Source organism: Nomascus leucogenys, chromosome 16, assembly GCF_006542625.1.
Source record: "Nomascus leucogenys isolate Asia chromosome 16, Asia_NLE_v1, whole genome shotgun sequence".
Lineage (NCBI taxonomy): Eukaryota > Metazoa > Chordata > Mammalia > Primates > Hylobatidae > Nomascus > Nomascus leucogenys.
In genome coordinates this window covers 51,693,328-51,707,405 of record NC_044396.1, presented here as the reverse complement: position 1 = coordinate 51,707,405, position 14,078 = coordinate 51,693,328, and the positions used below count along the sequence as shown (strand labels likewise).

The 14,078-nt window shown below is 37.1% G+C and overlaps 1 protein-coding gene across 2 annotated transcripts in view; it reads right to left on the bottom strand.

The window, feature by feature from the left end:
- VPS13B (vacuolar protein sorting 13 homolog B) overlaps window positions 1-14,078 on the bottom strand; it is an 891,476-nt gene that overhangs the window by 303,828 nt on the left and 573,570 nt on the right. The gene's annotated exons all lie outside the window — the stretch shown is intronic.

Genomic DNA, 14,078 nt, shown 5'->3' with positions numbered 1-14,078 from the left:
TGATAACCCTGGGGCATCTGTCAGAAACAGATGCAAAACCTCTCTAGAAAACATGTCCTCAATGACAAAAAGGATACTCAAGGGAAAAAGATCATTGAAGATGAGCTCCTAATACAGACTATTATATATATATAAAAAAATCTTTATTAGCAAGAGGAAAATTAGATCCCATTTTCAAAAGCATTATCAAGAACTTTTGATAATAAAATTTTGATAATAGGTATATCTCCTAATGCTGTCCCTCCCCCCTTCCCCCACCCCACAACAGTCCCTGGAGTGTGAGGTTCCCCTTCCTGTGTCCATGAGTTCTCATTGTTCAGTTCCCACCTATGAGTGAGAACATGCGGTGTTTGGTTTTTTGTCCTTGTGATAGTTTACTGAGAATGATGGTTTCCAGTTTCATCCATGTCCCTACAAAGGACATGAACTCATCCTTTTTTATGGCTGCATAGTATTCCATGGTGTATATGTGCCACATTTTCTTAATCCAGTCTATCGTTGTTGGACATTTGGGTTGGTTCCAACTCTTTGCTATTGTGACTAGTGCCACAATAAACATACATGTGCATGTGTCTTTATAGCAGCATTATTTATAGTCCTTTGGGTATATACCCAGTAATGGGATGGCTGGGTCAAATGGTATTTCTAGTTCTAGATCCCTGAGGAATGGCCACACTGACTTCCACAATGGTTGAACTAGTTTACAGTCCCACCAACAGTGTAAAAGTGTTCCTATTTCTCCACATCCTCTCCAGCACCTGTTGTTTCCTGACTTTTTAATGATCGCCATTCTAACTGGTGTGAGATGGTATCTCACTGCAGTTTTGATTTGCATTTCTCTGATGGCCAGCGATAATGAGCATTTTTTCATGTGTTTTTTGGCTGCATAAACGTCTTCTTTTGAGAAGTGTCTGTTCATGTTCTTTGCCCACTTTTTGATGGGGTTGTTTGTTTTTTTCTTGCAAATTTGTTTGAGTTCATTGTAGATTCTGGATTAGCCCTTTGTCAGATGAGTAGGTTGTGAAAATTTTCTCCCATTTTGTGGGTTGCCTGTTCCCTCTGATGATATACCTAATGCTAAATGATGAGTTAATGGGTGCAGCACACCAACATGGCACATGGATACATATGTAACAAACCTGCACATTGTGCACATGTACCCTAAAACTTAAAGTCTAATAATAATAAAAATAAATAAATAAAAGTATACAAAAGCCAAAAAAAATAAAATTTTGATAATAGATAATAAATTACAATAAAAATTTTGTTTAAATTTACTAAAGACATACAGAAATAAAAATACATAAGAAAAAAAGCAAGGCACTATTAAAAAGGGCAAATCAGGTTTGAAAAACAACCAAAGAGAATTTCCAAAAATAAAAAATACAGTTACTAAAGTTAAAGACATAATAGGTGGGATAAATAGCACTTAGATATAGCTTAAGAAATAATTGGTAAACTAGAATATAGACTTGAGAAAATTCCAGAATGTAATAAAATAAATTTTAAAATGCAAAGTTTAAAAGGAAAATGAAGAGACATGGAGAGATGAGTCCAACATATATAACTAGAATTCCAAAATGAGAGAACAGAAAGAAAAGAAAAGAGAAAATACTAAAGAGAAAATGGCTGAGGATTTTCCCAGAAATGATGAAATATAAGAATTCATAGACTCAGGAAGCACAGTGTGTCCTGGTTCAGACAAATACAAGGAAATCCACAAGTAGACATATCTTGGTGAAACTGCTCATCACCCACGATGATGAAAAGATATTAAATTCAGCTGGAGAAAACAGATTACAGCATTCCAAGGCACATAAGGTTACAGGAGCTGTAAAATCAATAATTCGCTGATATACTCCAATAAAACAATGGTTTAATATATGTCTATATTGTCCATATAAACAAAGAAATGGTATAATTATCTGTACCTATCATGTAATACAGAGGAGTCAGCCTATAGAAATTTATTAAACCCTCGATGAAAATAACAAAATATTGACTATCTTAAGGTTCTAAGCAAATAACAGAAAAATAATCATGTGAGTTGGCGAAAGCTCTTCTAGTAAGCTTTGGGAGGTATAGATTGTAAACAAAAAAAAGTATAGTTCTCTGAAATTGTTACTAAGCAAGAATGCACAGGTGTATGCCACATGCACTCAAGAAAACATATGTGTCAGAAAGGCTGTGGTCATCTTTCTTGGACTCAGAATATTTACACTAAGGTTCTTCTGCCCATCTGTCATACATTTTGGTATGCCTTTGTGGGAAATATTAAAGGAGTTTAAGAACCACACTTCAAAAACTGCATATTATGAAAGACCAGAAGTAGGAAAAGTGGTACCAAGGTTCCCAAAATATTCCACCAAAAAAGTCAGAGTAAGAAATGCTAGACGGTCTGTGTGCATAGAGCAATTCTTTTTTTTTTTTTTTTCCCTTTTGTGTGTGAGAAAGGGTCTCCCTCTGTCTTTGTCACCCAGGCTAGAGTGGAGTGGCATGATCTTGGCTCACTGCAACCTCTGCCTCCTGGGCTCAAGTCATCCCAGTACCTCAGCCTCCTAAGTAGTTAGGGCTATAAGTGTGTGGACTGCACACCCGGCTAATCTTTGTATTTTTTGTAGAGACAGGGTTTTGCCATGCTGCCTAGGCTGGTGCACAGAGCAATTCTTATGCAACACAAAGATTTTCTTAGTATGTCATTATGGCCGAACTTTAGATGGAAGATACTAGAGCAGAAGATACTTAAAACTTGTGGTAATCGGCCAGGCGCGGTGGCTCACGCTTGTAATCCCAGCACTTTGGGAGGCCGAGGCAGGCGGATCACGAGGTCAGGAGATTGAGACCATCCTGGCTAACATGGTGAGATCCCATCTCTACTAAAAATACAACAACAACAAAAAAATTAGCCGGGTGTGGTGGCGGGCACCTGTAGTCCCAGCTACTCAGGAGGCTGGGGCAGGAGAATGGCGTGAACCCAGGAGACAGAGCTTGCAGTGAGCCGAGATTGAGCCACTGCACTCCAGCCTGGGCGACAGAGCGAGACTCCATCTCAAAAAAAAAAAAAAAAAAAAAAACTTGTGGTAATCACCTGAGACCATCTCTTACAGTAGTTATTCCTAAATATGAAAACAGTAATATTCACAAACATTTATTATAAACAATCTGCTACCTGGAAAACTATGTGTTACATAAACTTATTCCTAGATATTCTTCTGTTTATATTAACGGGAGGCATAAAGACAAATAATTTAAGTCCTATAGGAACTTAAAAAATGAAGTAGTTGGCCAGGCATGGTGACTCACACCTGTAATACTAGCATTTTGGGAGGCCAAAGTGGGTGGATTGCCTGAGGCCTGGAGTTCAAGATCAGTCTAGCCAACATGGTAAAACCCCATCTTTACAAAAAATACAGAAGTTAGCCAGGCGTGGTGGCATGGGCCTGTAGTCCCAGCTACTTCAGAGGCTGAGGCAAGAGAATTGCTTGAACCTGGGAGGCAGAGGCTGCAGTGAGCCGAGATTGCACCACGGCACTCCAGCCTGGGTGACAGAGCAAGACTCCGTCTCAAAAAAAAAAAAAATAATAATAATAGTTATCGGTATATATCCATTTAGAGGCTTTTTTTCAACAGGAGCATTATCCAATGACTTTCAAATGCAATTAAAATAAAATTCAAACTCCCTTTGACTTACAAAACCATTCATTATTTAGCCCTTTTCTCCCTAAAACTCCTCTGCTATTACTTCTTTCCTCCCAGCCAGGCATGATCCCTTAAACATGCTCAACTTGTTCCTACTCAAGTGTCTTTGCTCTTCCTAAAACACTCTCAGCAGAAACACTCCAGGTGTATTTGAATGGATAGCTCATTTTTGTCATTCAGATATTAGAAGGGGCCTTCCCTGAGCTCCAATCTAAGGAAATTTCCCAATTACTCTTATTATATTACCCAGTTATATTATTTTCATAGCATTTATCACTCTGAAATTGAGAAACATGGACTGAGGGCTCCCTATGGTGCCAGGTCCTTTGCTAGGTGCTGAAACAACAATGGCAAAAATGGATACATAATGCTGCTTCTCACAGAATTCAGTTTAGCAGGAAAGATAACTAAACAAAGTAATCATAAGGTATGATAGTATAATAATAAGGAAAGTACAGAGAGGTGTGGAAATACTCAATAGGGGACCTAATCTTTTATCTCAAGGTGCTGAACATACACAAAGAATTAATCTATAAAGACATATAAAGCATATTGTGCACAATGCTACAAGAACTACAGCTTGAAATGATTTTTAAGGTACATTTAAAGAAAGTATCAGTATAAATTTAGTTCGGCAAAATTAAATAATGTTAAAATAAAATATTCTCATTCTTGAAAAAAAAAACACCAACAAAAACTTTCCTGCCAAAACAAAAGAACAAAACGAAGGTTAATATATTTGTAATGGAGATCACAAGTGCTACATCTATTTATTACAATATCTAGAAGACAGTTTTATGAGCATACTAAATTAAAATATTAACTTAATTCAATTTTACTGAGATGTCCAATGGATAATAGCTCTGATTTCAGTTGTTTATATCTATAACCTGGAACTCCTGGTCATCTTATTTTACTTGTTAGACCTTTTCAAAGGAAAAGCTTAAAAAAAAACTTCATGGAAGAGGGAGCGACTAGAGGTATTGCTGAAAGTTTCTCAGAGAAGAGAACATTAGAAACTGTGTGTTGAGGATTTAGATAGGAATATACTAAGGGAGAGAAGGTCAGGAGATTTTCAAAATTTCATTTTTAAAGCTTCAATAATATGGCTGGGTACAGTGGCTCACGCCTATAATCCAGCGCTTTGAGAGGATGAGGCAGGAGGATCGTTAGAGCCCAGGAGTTGGAGGTTGCAGTGAACTATGATCACGACATAGTGAACTATAAGTGACACAGTGAGACCCTGTCATTCATAAATAAACCAGTAACCTTCAATAGTATGTTCTGTTGTACCAGTTACAGTGCTCACAGAATTATACAGGGTAATGTATAAAAGTTACACGTTGTACATATGCTTTTAAAATACATTCTTGATATAATCCTGTTTGGCCCCTTCTCTTAAAAAGAAAACACCATGGCTGGGCACAGTGGCTCACGCTGGGCACAGTAGCTTCTCGCTACTTTGGGATGCCAGGGCTGGTGGATCACCTGAGGTCAGGAGTTCAAGACCAGCCTGGCCAACATGGTGAAACCCCGTCTCTACTAAAAATACAAAAATCAGCTGGGCATGGCAGCATATGCCTGTAATTCCAGCTACTCAGGAGGCTGAGAGGCAGGAGAATTGCTTGAACCCAGGAGGCGGAGATTGCAGTGAGCCGAGACTGCACCACTGCACTCCAGCCTGGGTGACAGAGTGAGACTCCATCTCAAAAAAAAAAAAAAAAAAAAAAAAAAAAAAAAAAAAAAAGAAGAAAACACCGTAGGAGGGAAACTGGCTATTTAGGGACTTGGTCAGTTGGGTTTCAATGAATCAAGGCTTTATCTATCTATCCATCTTAGCTGTAAGATAACTGTAAAGTAATTGAAAATATAGAAGATTTTAAAATTTTATCGTATGCTACCATGATGATTATATACAATTTAAACATTTTCTTATTTTTTAGTGCCTACTATATCAGTCAGTAACTACACTAAGATATAAAGAAGAGTAAGACCAGGCAAGACAGGATCTCTATCCTGTTATATCTACACCATCTTTTTATATTGCCACAGGACACTCTCAGCCAACATGTAAGGAAGAAGATATCTGCTGGCTGCTAAGCAAGAAAAACCAACTGCTCACTCCTATTGTATCATGAATCCTTTCGCCTTACCACTCACTTTCCAGGAACTTTTTAGGCAGGAAGAAAAATTCACATTTTTCATGTAAAGGCATGGTAAGGTTTAAGGAAATTATAAAATCATATCATTCAAGTAGGTTTAGGTCAATCTAGGCATTAACCTACAAAGTATGAGAATTAGACTAACTTCTGTAATTTTGCTTAGGTCTTAGCTTGACATCCTCACAAATTTGTAAGATAAAAGTGATGTTTTTCAGGTTGAAAATTTAAAACAAAGAAAACTTCTTTCCTTCCATATTCCTATCTACAATTCCAGGTGCAATTCTGGAAAAAATCTTATGTTTGATTAATCACTAATCAAACTATGCTGGGGTTCCTGTGCGGTGTGAGCATTTGGGGAATAGTCTAAAAAATAAAAATAAAAGAGATCTAAGGACACAGAGAATAGTCGTAATCTCTCAGAAATAAAGCTAGAAATACATGGTTTAGGGATTTTAATGCCTACACATAGCCATAGTTCCCCATATTCAATGTTACCAATCCTGAGAAGTATAAGACTGATGAATTTTAGTAATATGTCATGTCAGATTCAAAGTCAGCTTGCTAAGCAAACATAGTAACAACAATTTTTAAAATTTTGTATGTGTAAAAAAAAGCCCACAGAGTTATTACATGTAATTTGTTATGTGTATATAAAAATATTTTAACAAACAAATATGCTGTAACTATTTCTCTGACAATGAAGTTTAAAAGATAAATTAGCTAACAAAATCAAGTCAGAGATAGGAACAAATAAAATTATTGTGATAAAAACAAAATTATTTACTTTTAAGTGTACTTTTGCAAAGTCTATTAGAATTATATCTTTAAATATTATACATGAGAAAATTATATCAATATTAACTTGGAGAATTAAGACTTAGTGGTACTTTCAGGTAATCATAAGATAAACTTTCCACCTTCCCCTAAAGCACTAGTAGCCATATAAAGCAGCAAGTCACTTGAATGTGCAAACTGCACATAGCAGACATCAGTACATTTCCTCAGATTATAAAATAAACCCAGATGTAGCAAAAATGGTTGCTAAGAGAAAAAGAAAAAGAAAGTGATTAGCTAACAGTGGACTTTAGCACAAGCCTACGAGGTCTGAGCCTTGAGCAGAAGAAAAGTAGTTGACTATTAAGAGGAAGGAAACCAAGGTTCTACACATAGCTCTATTTTTTGTGACACTTGGCAAGCCAAAGAACCACTTCAAATTTAGTTTACTGTAGTTTTTGTTTTATAACAACTTCCTAAGAATAATTCAGAGTTTAGAGTTTTGTAAAAGAGGAACCTTAACAAGATTTGGAAGATGGAGGGAAATAATAGCCAATATTCTTTGCAAGTCTTCATGTTTTCAATGCAGTGAAAGACCAATGGAAAGGTGCTGGCAGATTCTAGCTTGTTCTCACTTTTCCTGTATGTGACCACTTCTTCTTCCTGACTCTTGGCCCTGCTGAACACAGCAACTCCAGCCCCCCGGCCTTACCCCAGATGCAGAGGCCACAGCCTCCCATTAATGTCTACCAGCCTTCTGGTGGTTTCAGTCCACCAGTTGGATGTGCTGCTGGATGTTTCCCAGGTTCCCTTGAAAGCTCCAAAGTTTTTAACCATGTCAAGTGCTTCAGGAGGGTTGGTTGTGACTTTGATCCTTCAACTCCCTCTTCTGGACCCTTACTTCTCAGCTTTTTCTACAACTGGGTAAGATTTTATGCCTAAAATGAATCTCTTACTCCATAATACTCTATTGGTTCTGCTGCCTTAATTAAACCATGATATATTCCTTTGGATGAAAAAAAAATCAAGGTTTTAGGAACAGAAGATCTTCAAGTTTTAAAATCTGATGATTCTCTACACTTAACTTCCCTACTCCCCACTCCCCACAACATACACATAGAAGCACATCACAATCAAAGACAAAATTTGAGTAATATACCCAGAGGAATGAATGAAAATCATTATAAAGGTTGCCGTTTAATATTGGTCAGGGAAGTAAACACATTATTTCTCACTGTATCTTTTGAATTTCATCTACATTACCTGTTCAGAAACAGAATTATATTAAGGTCCTATTTATATGTCTGTCAAGATTAATCATCAGAACTAAGCTACAACAGATCTAAAATTTTCTGTTATTCGAATGAATATCTCTCATAAACATTCACATTCAGTCTCTTGATTAGTTGGCTCTATTTAATCATCACTCTGTCATTAATTAACTTAGCCTTTATTTGGTATCTGTTATGTGCCAAGCATGACATTATGTGCCGGGTGAAACATGCCACACTTTCATACTTCTAGCCTCTGGATCTACTGCTTCCTTCTTCAGAATGCTCCCTCTACTCTGCAGGCACCCATACTCTGTGGAAACAAGTTCAGAAGCCATGCACTCTGTGAAACCTTCTCTGAAACCCTACCCACAGAGTCAGTCATTCATTTCTCTTTTTTTCTTTTAAAAAGAGAAATGAATGATTGACTATTTTGTACCTATGTCAACTTTGCATTAATTTATCTTTTTGCTTATTGCCTGTGCCTAAGATCTCCTATGTATATGGAATATATTTATCTTGATTTGGATGTGTTTCTTCTGTAAGCCTAACTATGCTATATTTGTCTATCATAGCATTCTTCACACTGAACTCTAATAGTTAAATAGCAAGTCTGTTTCTTTGATTGGATGCTGAACTTCTTAGAGGACATATATTAGAATAATATTAGAAATTATTTCATTTTGTTTCTCCAGTGTAAAAGACCTTTGGTGGCATACACTAGACATTCAAAAGTCTTTATTTTTTATTACTCATTTATTTATTTGAGATAGGGTTTTGCTCTTTTGACGAGGATGGAGGTGAAGTGACATGATCATAGCTCAATGCAGCCTTGAACTCCTGGGCTTAACTGATCCTCCTGCTTCAGCCTCAAGAGAAGCTAGGACCATAGGTGCACGCCACCATGCCCTGCTAATTAAAAAAATTTTGTTGTTGTTGTTGAGACAAGGTCTCACTATGTTGCCTAGGCTGATCTTAAACTCCTGGCTTCAAGCGATCCTCCCGCTTTGGCCTCTCAAAGTGATAGGATTACAAGCATGAGCCATCAAAAGTCTGTTAATTTTTGACCACACACAGCCATCAAAAGTCTTTGTCAATTTTTGATGAGGGTGACAGGATCATTCAATGGGGAAAGACTAGTATCTTTAGTAAGTGATGACAGGACAACAGGAAACCCATATGTTAAAAAATGAAATTGGAACTTTACCTCACACCATAAACAATCCATTATAAAAAAATTTTTCTAAATCATATATCTGATAAGGGTATAGCATCTAGAATAAATAAAGAACTCTTACAACTCATCAACAAGAAGTCAAACAACTCAATTAAAAAGTAGCCAAAAGGCCAGGTGCGGTGGCTCACACTGGTAATCCCAGAACTTTGGGAGGCTAAGGCTGGTGGATCACTTGAGGTTAGAAGTTTGAGGCCAGACTGGCCAAGCTGGTGAAACTCCATCTCTACTAAAAATACAAAAATTAGCAGGGCACAGTGGCAGGTGTCTGTTATCCCAGGTACTTGGGAGGATGAGGCAGGAAAATCGGTTGAACCCAGGAGGCAGAGGTTACAGTGGGCTGAGATCATGCCACCGCACTCCAACCTGGGTGACAGAGCAAGACTCTGTCTCAAAAAAGCGTGGGGTGGGAGTGGGGGGGCAACAGACAAATAAGCTTTTCTCCAAAGAAAATACACAAACAGCCAACAAGCACACAAAAATCTGCTCAAGGTCATTAATCATTACAGAGATGTAAGTGAAAACCGCAACGATGTACCACCTCACACCCAGTAGGATGATGTGTTAGCTTACCAAAAATCAAACAAACAAAACAAAAGAAAGAAAGAAAAGTAAGTATTAGTAAGAAAGCGGAGAAACGAACACCCTCAAACATTGCTGGTGGGAATACAAACTGGTTCAGCCATTTTCTGGTTGAAAAGAGTTTGGCAGTTTCTCAAAAAGCTGAACATAAAATTGCCATATGACCGTGTAATTCTACTCCTAAGTGTATAGCCAAATATGTGAAAACAGGTACTCAAACAGGTACTTGTACAGCAATATCCATAGCAACATTATTCACAGTAGCCAAAAAGGAAACAGCTCAAATGTCCATCAATGGATAAATGGATAGACAAATTGTAGTGTACAGATGATTCTCAACTCATTATTGAATACTGTACTGAAAGTGAAAACCAGAATGGCTGTACAGGTATGCAAAGTACAGTTTCTACTGAATGCATTATTATTTTTGCATCATCATAAAGTTGACAAATCTTAAGCTGACCCATTATAAATCATGGATCACTTACATACACACAGTAGAATATTATTCGGCTATAAAAAGAATGAAGTACTGATATATGCTACAATTTAGATGAATACACAAAACAGTATGCTAAGTGAAAGAGGCCAGATACAAAAGATCACATATCATATGATTCTATTTATATAAAATGTCCAGAATACATAAATTCATACAGACAGGATAAATCCAGATTGGTGAATTTAGAGGCAGATTGGTGGTTGCTAGGAACTGGAAGGAGGGAGAAAGATAGAGACAAACTGCCTACCAGGCAAGGGATTTTACTTTGGGGTGAAGAAAATGTTTTAGAACTAGACAGAGGTGGTAGTTGCTCAATATTGTAAACGTACTAAATGCCACTAAATGTTCACCTTAAATGATTAATTTTATGTTATGTGAATCTATCTCCATAAATTATTAAAACACATACACACATACACGAACCATAAGTTAAATGAATTAAAAAACAAATAGGAGAGATACAACTAAGGCTAGGTGGCCATAAAATTTCCTAGAAAAATAAGGCTCATGTTCTTTGTTATGACAGAATTTGTGATTTTTAAGACACAATAACCTGTGACTTTTATAAGCTGGCACCTCCTAAATCTGAAAATTGTGTAAAGATAATGAATAGGAAGACTTGAAGCTGGCTGCTACCATGTAATATTTAGAGGTTATGATTAGTGTAGTTGATGCTGTGGTGTGCCACCAAGATCCTCCTTTATGATGAAAATATTCACTTCCCAGCTGCCATGCAAGTTGCATGCTGATGACTCCATTATTGCATTCCTCTCTGAAATTTACCCTGGCTGGCTATGTGTGCTTCTTTACCCAAATTTACACCCCTTCTCAGGGGCACATTCAATCACTTGTCAATGAAAGACTACAATAATACATTTTATATACAGCAGTTCTATGTTCTAGGGATAAGTCAATGAACATGATGGCGATGATCTCTGTCCTCAGGACCCAGAGGTAGTTATATAAGTAATTAGAATAAAATATGTTAAGTGATGTAATAGGAGCACACACAAATGTGACTTAACTTGGTCTTGTGACAGGCTCAGGGAAGGCTTCCTAGAAAACATGTCTACCATGATTGCATATTTAGAAAACCCCATCGTGTCAGCCCAAAATCTCCTTAAGCTGATAAGCAACTTCAGTAAAATCTCAGGATACAAAATCAATGTGTAAAAATCACAAGCATTCCTATTCACCAATAACAGACAAACAGAGAGCCAAATCATGAGTGAACTCCCATTCACAATTGCTTCAAAGAGAATAAAATACCTAGGAATCCAACTTAAAAGGGATGCGAAGGACCTATTCAAGGGGAACTACAAACCACTGCTCAACGAAAGAAAAGAGGACACAAAGAAATGGAAGAACATTCCATGCTCACAGATAGGAAGAATCAATATTATGAAAATGGCCATATTGCCCAAGGTAATTTATAGATTCAATGTCATCCCCATCAAGCTACCAATGACTTTCTTCACAGAATTGGAAAAAACTACTTTAAGGTTTTGGCTAGCCATATGTAGAAAGCTGAAACTCAATGCCTTCCTTACACCTTATACAAAAATTAACTCAAGATGGATTAAAGACTTAAATGTTAGACCTAAAACCATAAAAACCCTAGAAGAAAACCTAGGCAATACCATTCAGGACATAGGCATGGGCAAGCACTTCATGACTAAAATACCAAAAGCAATGCCAACAAAAGCCAAAATAGACAAATGGAATCTAATTAAACTAAAGAGCTTCTGCACAGCAAAAGAAACTACTATCAGAGTGAACAGGCAACCTACAGAATGGGAGAACATTTTTGCAATCTATCTATCTGACAAAGGGCTAATATCCAGAATCTACAATGAACTTAAACAAATTTACAAGAAAAAATCAAATAACTCCATCAAAAAGTGGGCAAAGGATATGAACAGACACTTTTCAAAAGAAGACATTTATGCAGCCAAAAGACACATGAAAAAATGCTCATCACTGGCCATCAGAGAAATGCAAATCAAAACCTCAATGAGATACCATCTCACACCAGTTAGAATGGTGATCATTAAAAAGTCAGGAAACAACAGGTGCTGGAGAGGATGTGGAGAAATAGGAACACTTTTATATTTTTGGTGGGACTGTAAACTAGTTCAACCATTGTGGAAGACAGTGTGGCAATTCCTCAAGTATCTAGAACTAGAAATACCATTTGACCCAGCCATCCCATTACTGGGGATATACCCAAAGGATTATAAATCATGCTGCTATAAAGACACATGCACACGTATGTTTATTGTGGCACTATTCACAATAGCAAAGACTTGGAACCAGCTCAAATGTCCATCAATGATAGACTGGATTAAGAAAATGTGGCACATATACACCATGGAATACTATGCAGCCATAAAAAATGATGAGTTCATGTCCTTTGTAGGGACGTGGATGAAGCTGGAAACCATCATTCTGAGCAAACTATCACAAGGACAGAAAACCAAACACTGCATGTTCTCACTCATAGGTGGGAACTGAACAATGAGAACACATGGACACAGGGTGGGACGCATCACATACCAGGGCCTGTTGTGGGGTGGGGCGAGGGGGGAGGGATAGCATTAGGAGAAATACCTAATGTAAATGATGAGTTAATGGGTGCAGCACACCAATATGGCACATGTATTCATATGTAAGAAACCTGCACGCTGTGCACATGTACCCTAGAACTTAAAGTATAATAATAAGAATAAGAAGAAGAAGAAAACATGATGTCTGCTCTGAGGCTTGCTAAATGATAGGAGCTAGGCAAGTGAAGAGGGTGGGTTAGGACAGTTACAGGTACACAGAAGATCACATATAAAGACCTAAGGAGTACAGACTATATCTTACTGTTTGGTTTTTGATACATTATTTATCTTTGTAGGCCTTAGTTTCTTCATGTATAATTAGGGAAAATAACAGTTCTTACCTGGTAGCATTATTGTGAAAATTAAGTTAAATAAATTGGGTAAAGTGATAAGTGTTGCATAATCCATTATTAATGTTGCTGCTATTATTATTGCCAAGACATGGACAAATGTAGTTTTGGTAGTAAAGGGCAGAAGCAAAGCAATCAGCATTGCAAAAGGCATACAATAAAGTCTTCAGAAGATGTTTTCAAGAAATTCAATCAATAAACCATGGTATGTTACAAGCAACAGGTATTACTGATTCTATTTTATAAAAAGAAAAGCAGAAGAAAAATAATTAATACTTTCTTAAAATCATACAGACCTCTAGTTTTACAATATAAAGGTACGTAGCTTTAATGCCTAATACCGCCTTTCTAGCAAATGATTCTACCTATTTCTCCGATGAGAACCACAAGTAGCCTGGGAAAGGTGGCAGTGACTCTCTATAAATCGTTAAGAGTACACATTCAGGACTACTTCCTTTAAAAATGTTCTCTATGAGATTTCTTAAAGAACTAAAAGTAGAACTGCCATTCAATCCAGCAGTCTCACCACTAGGTATCTTTTCAAAGGAAAATAAGTCATTATATGAAAAAGACACATGCACCCACATGTTTATAGCAGCACAATTCGCAATTGTAAAGAAGTGTAAACAATCGAAGTGCCCGTCAACCAATGAGTGGATAAAGAAAATGTGTTATATATACACCATGGTCTACTACTCAGCCATAAAAAAGAATGAAATAATGTCTTTTGCAGCAACTTGGATGGAACTGGTGGCCGTTATTCTAAGGGAAGTAACTCAGGAATGGAAAACCAAGTATCATATATTCTCACTTATAAGTGGGAGCTAAGCTATGAGAATGCAAAGTCATAAGAATGATATAATGGACTTTGGGGACTCGGGGGTGGGGGTGGTGAGGA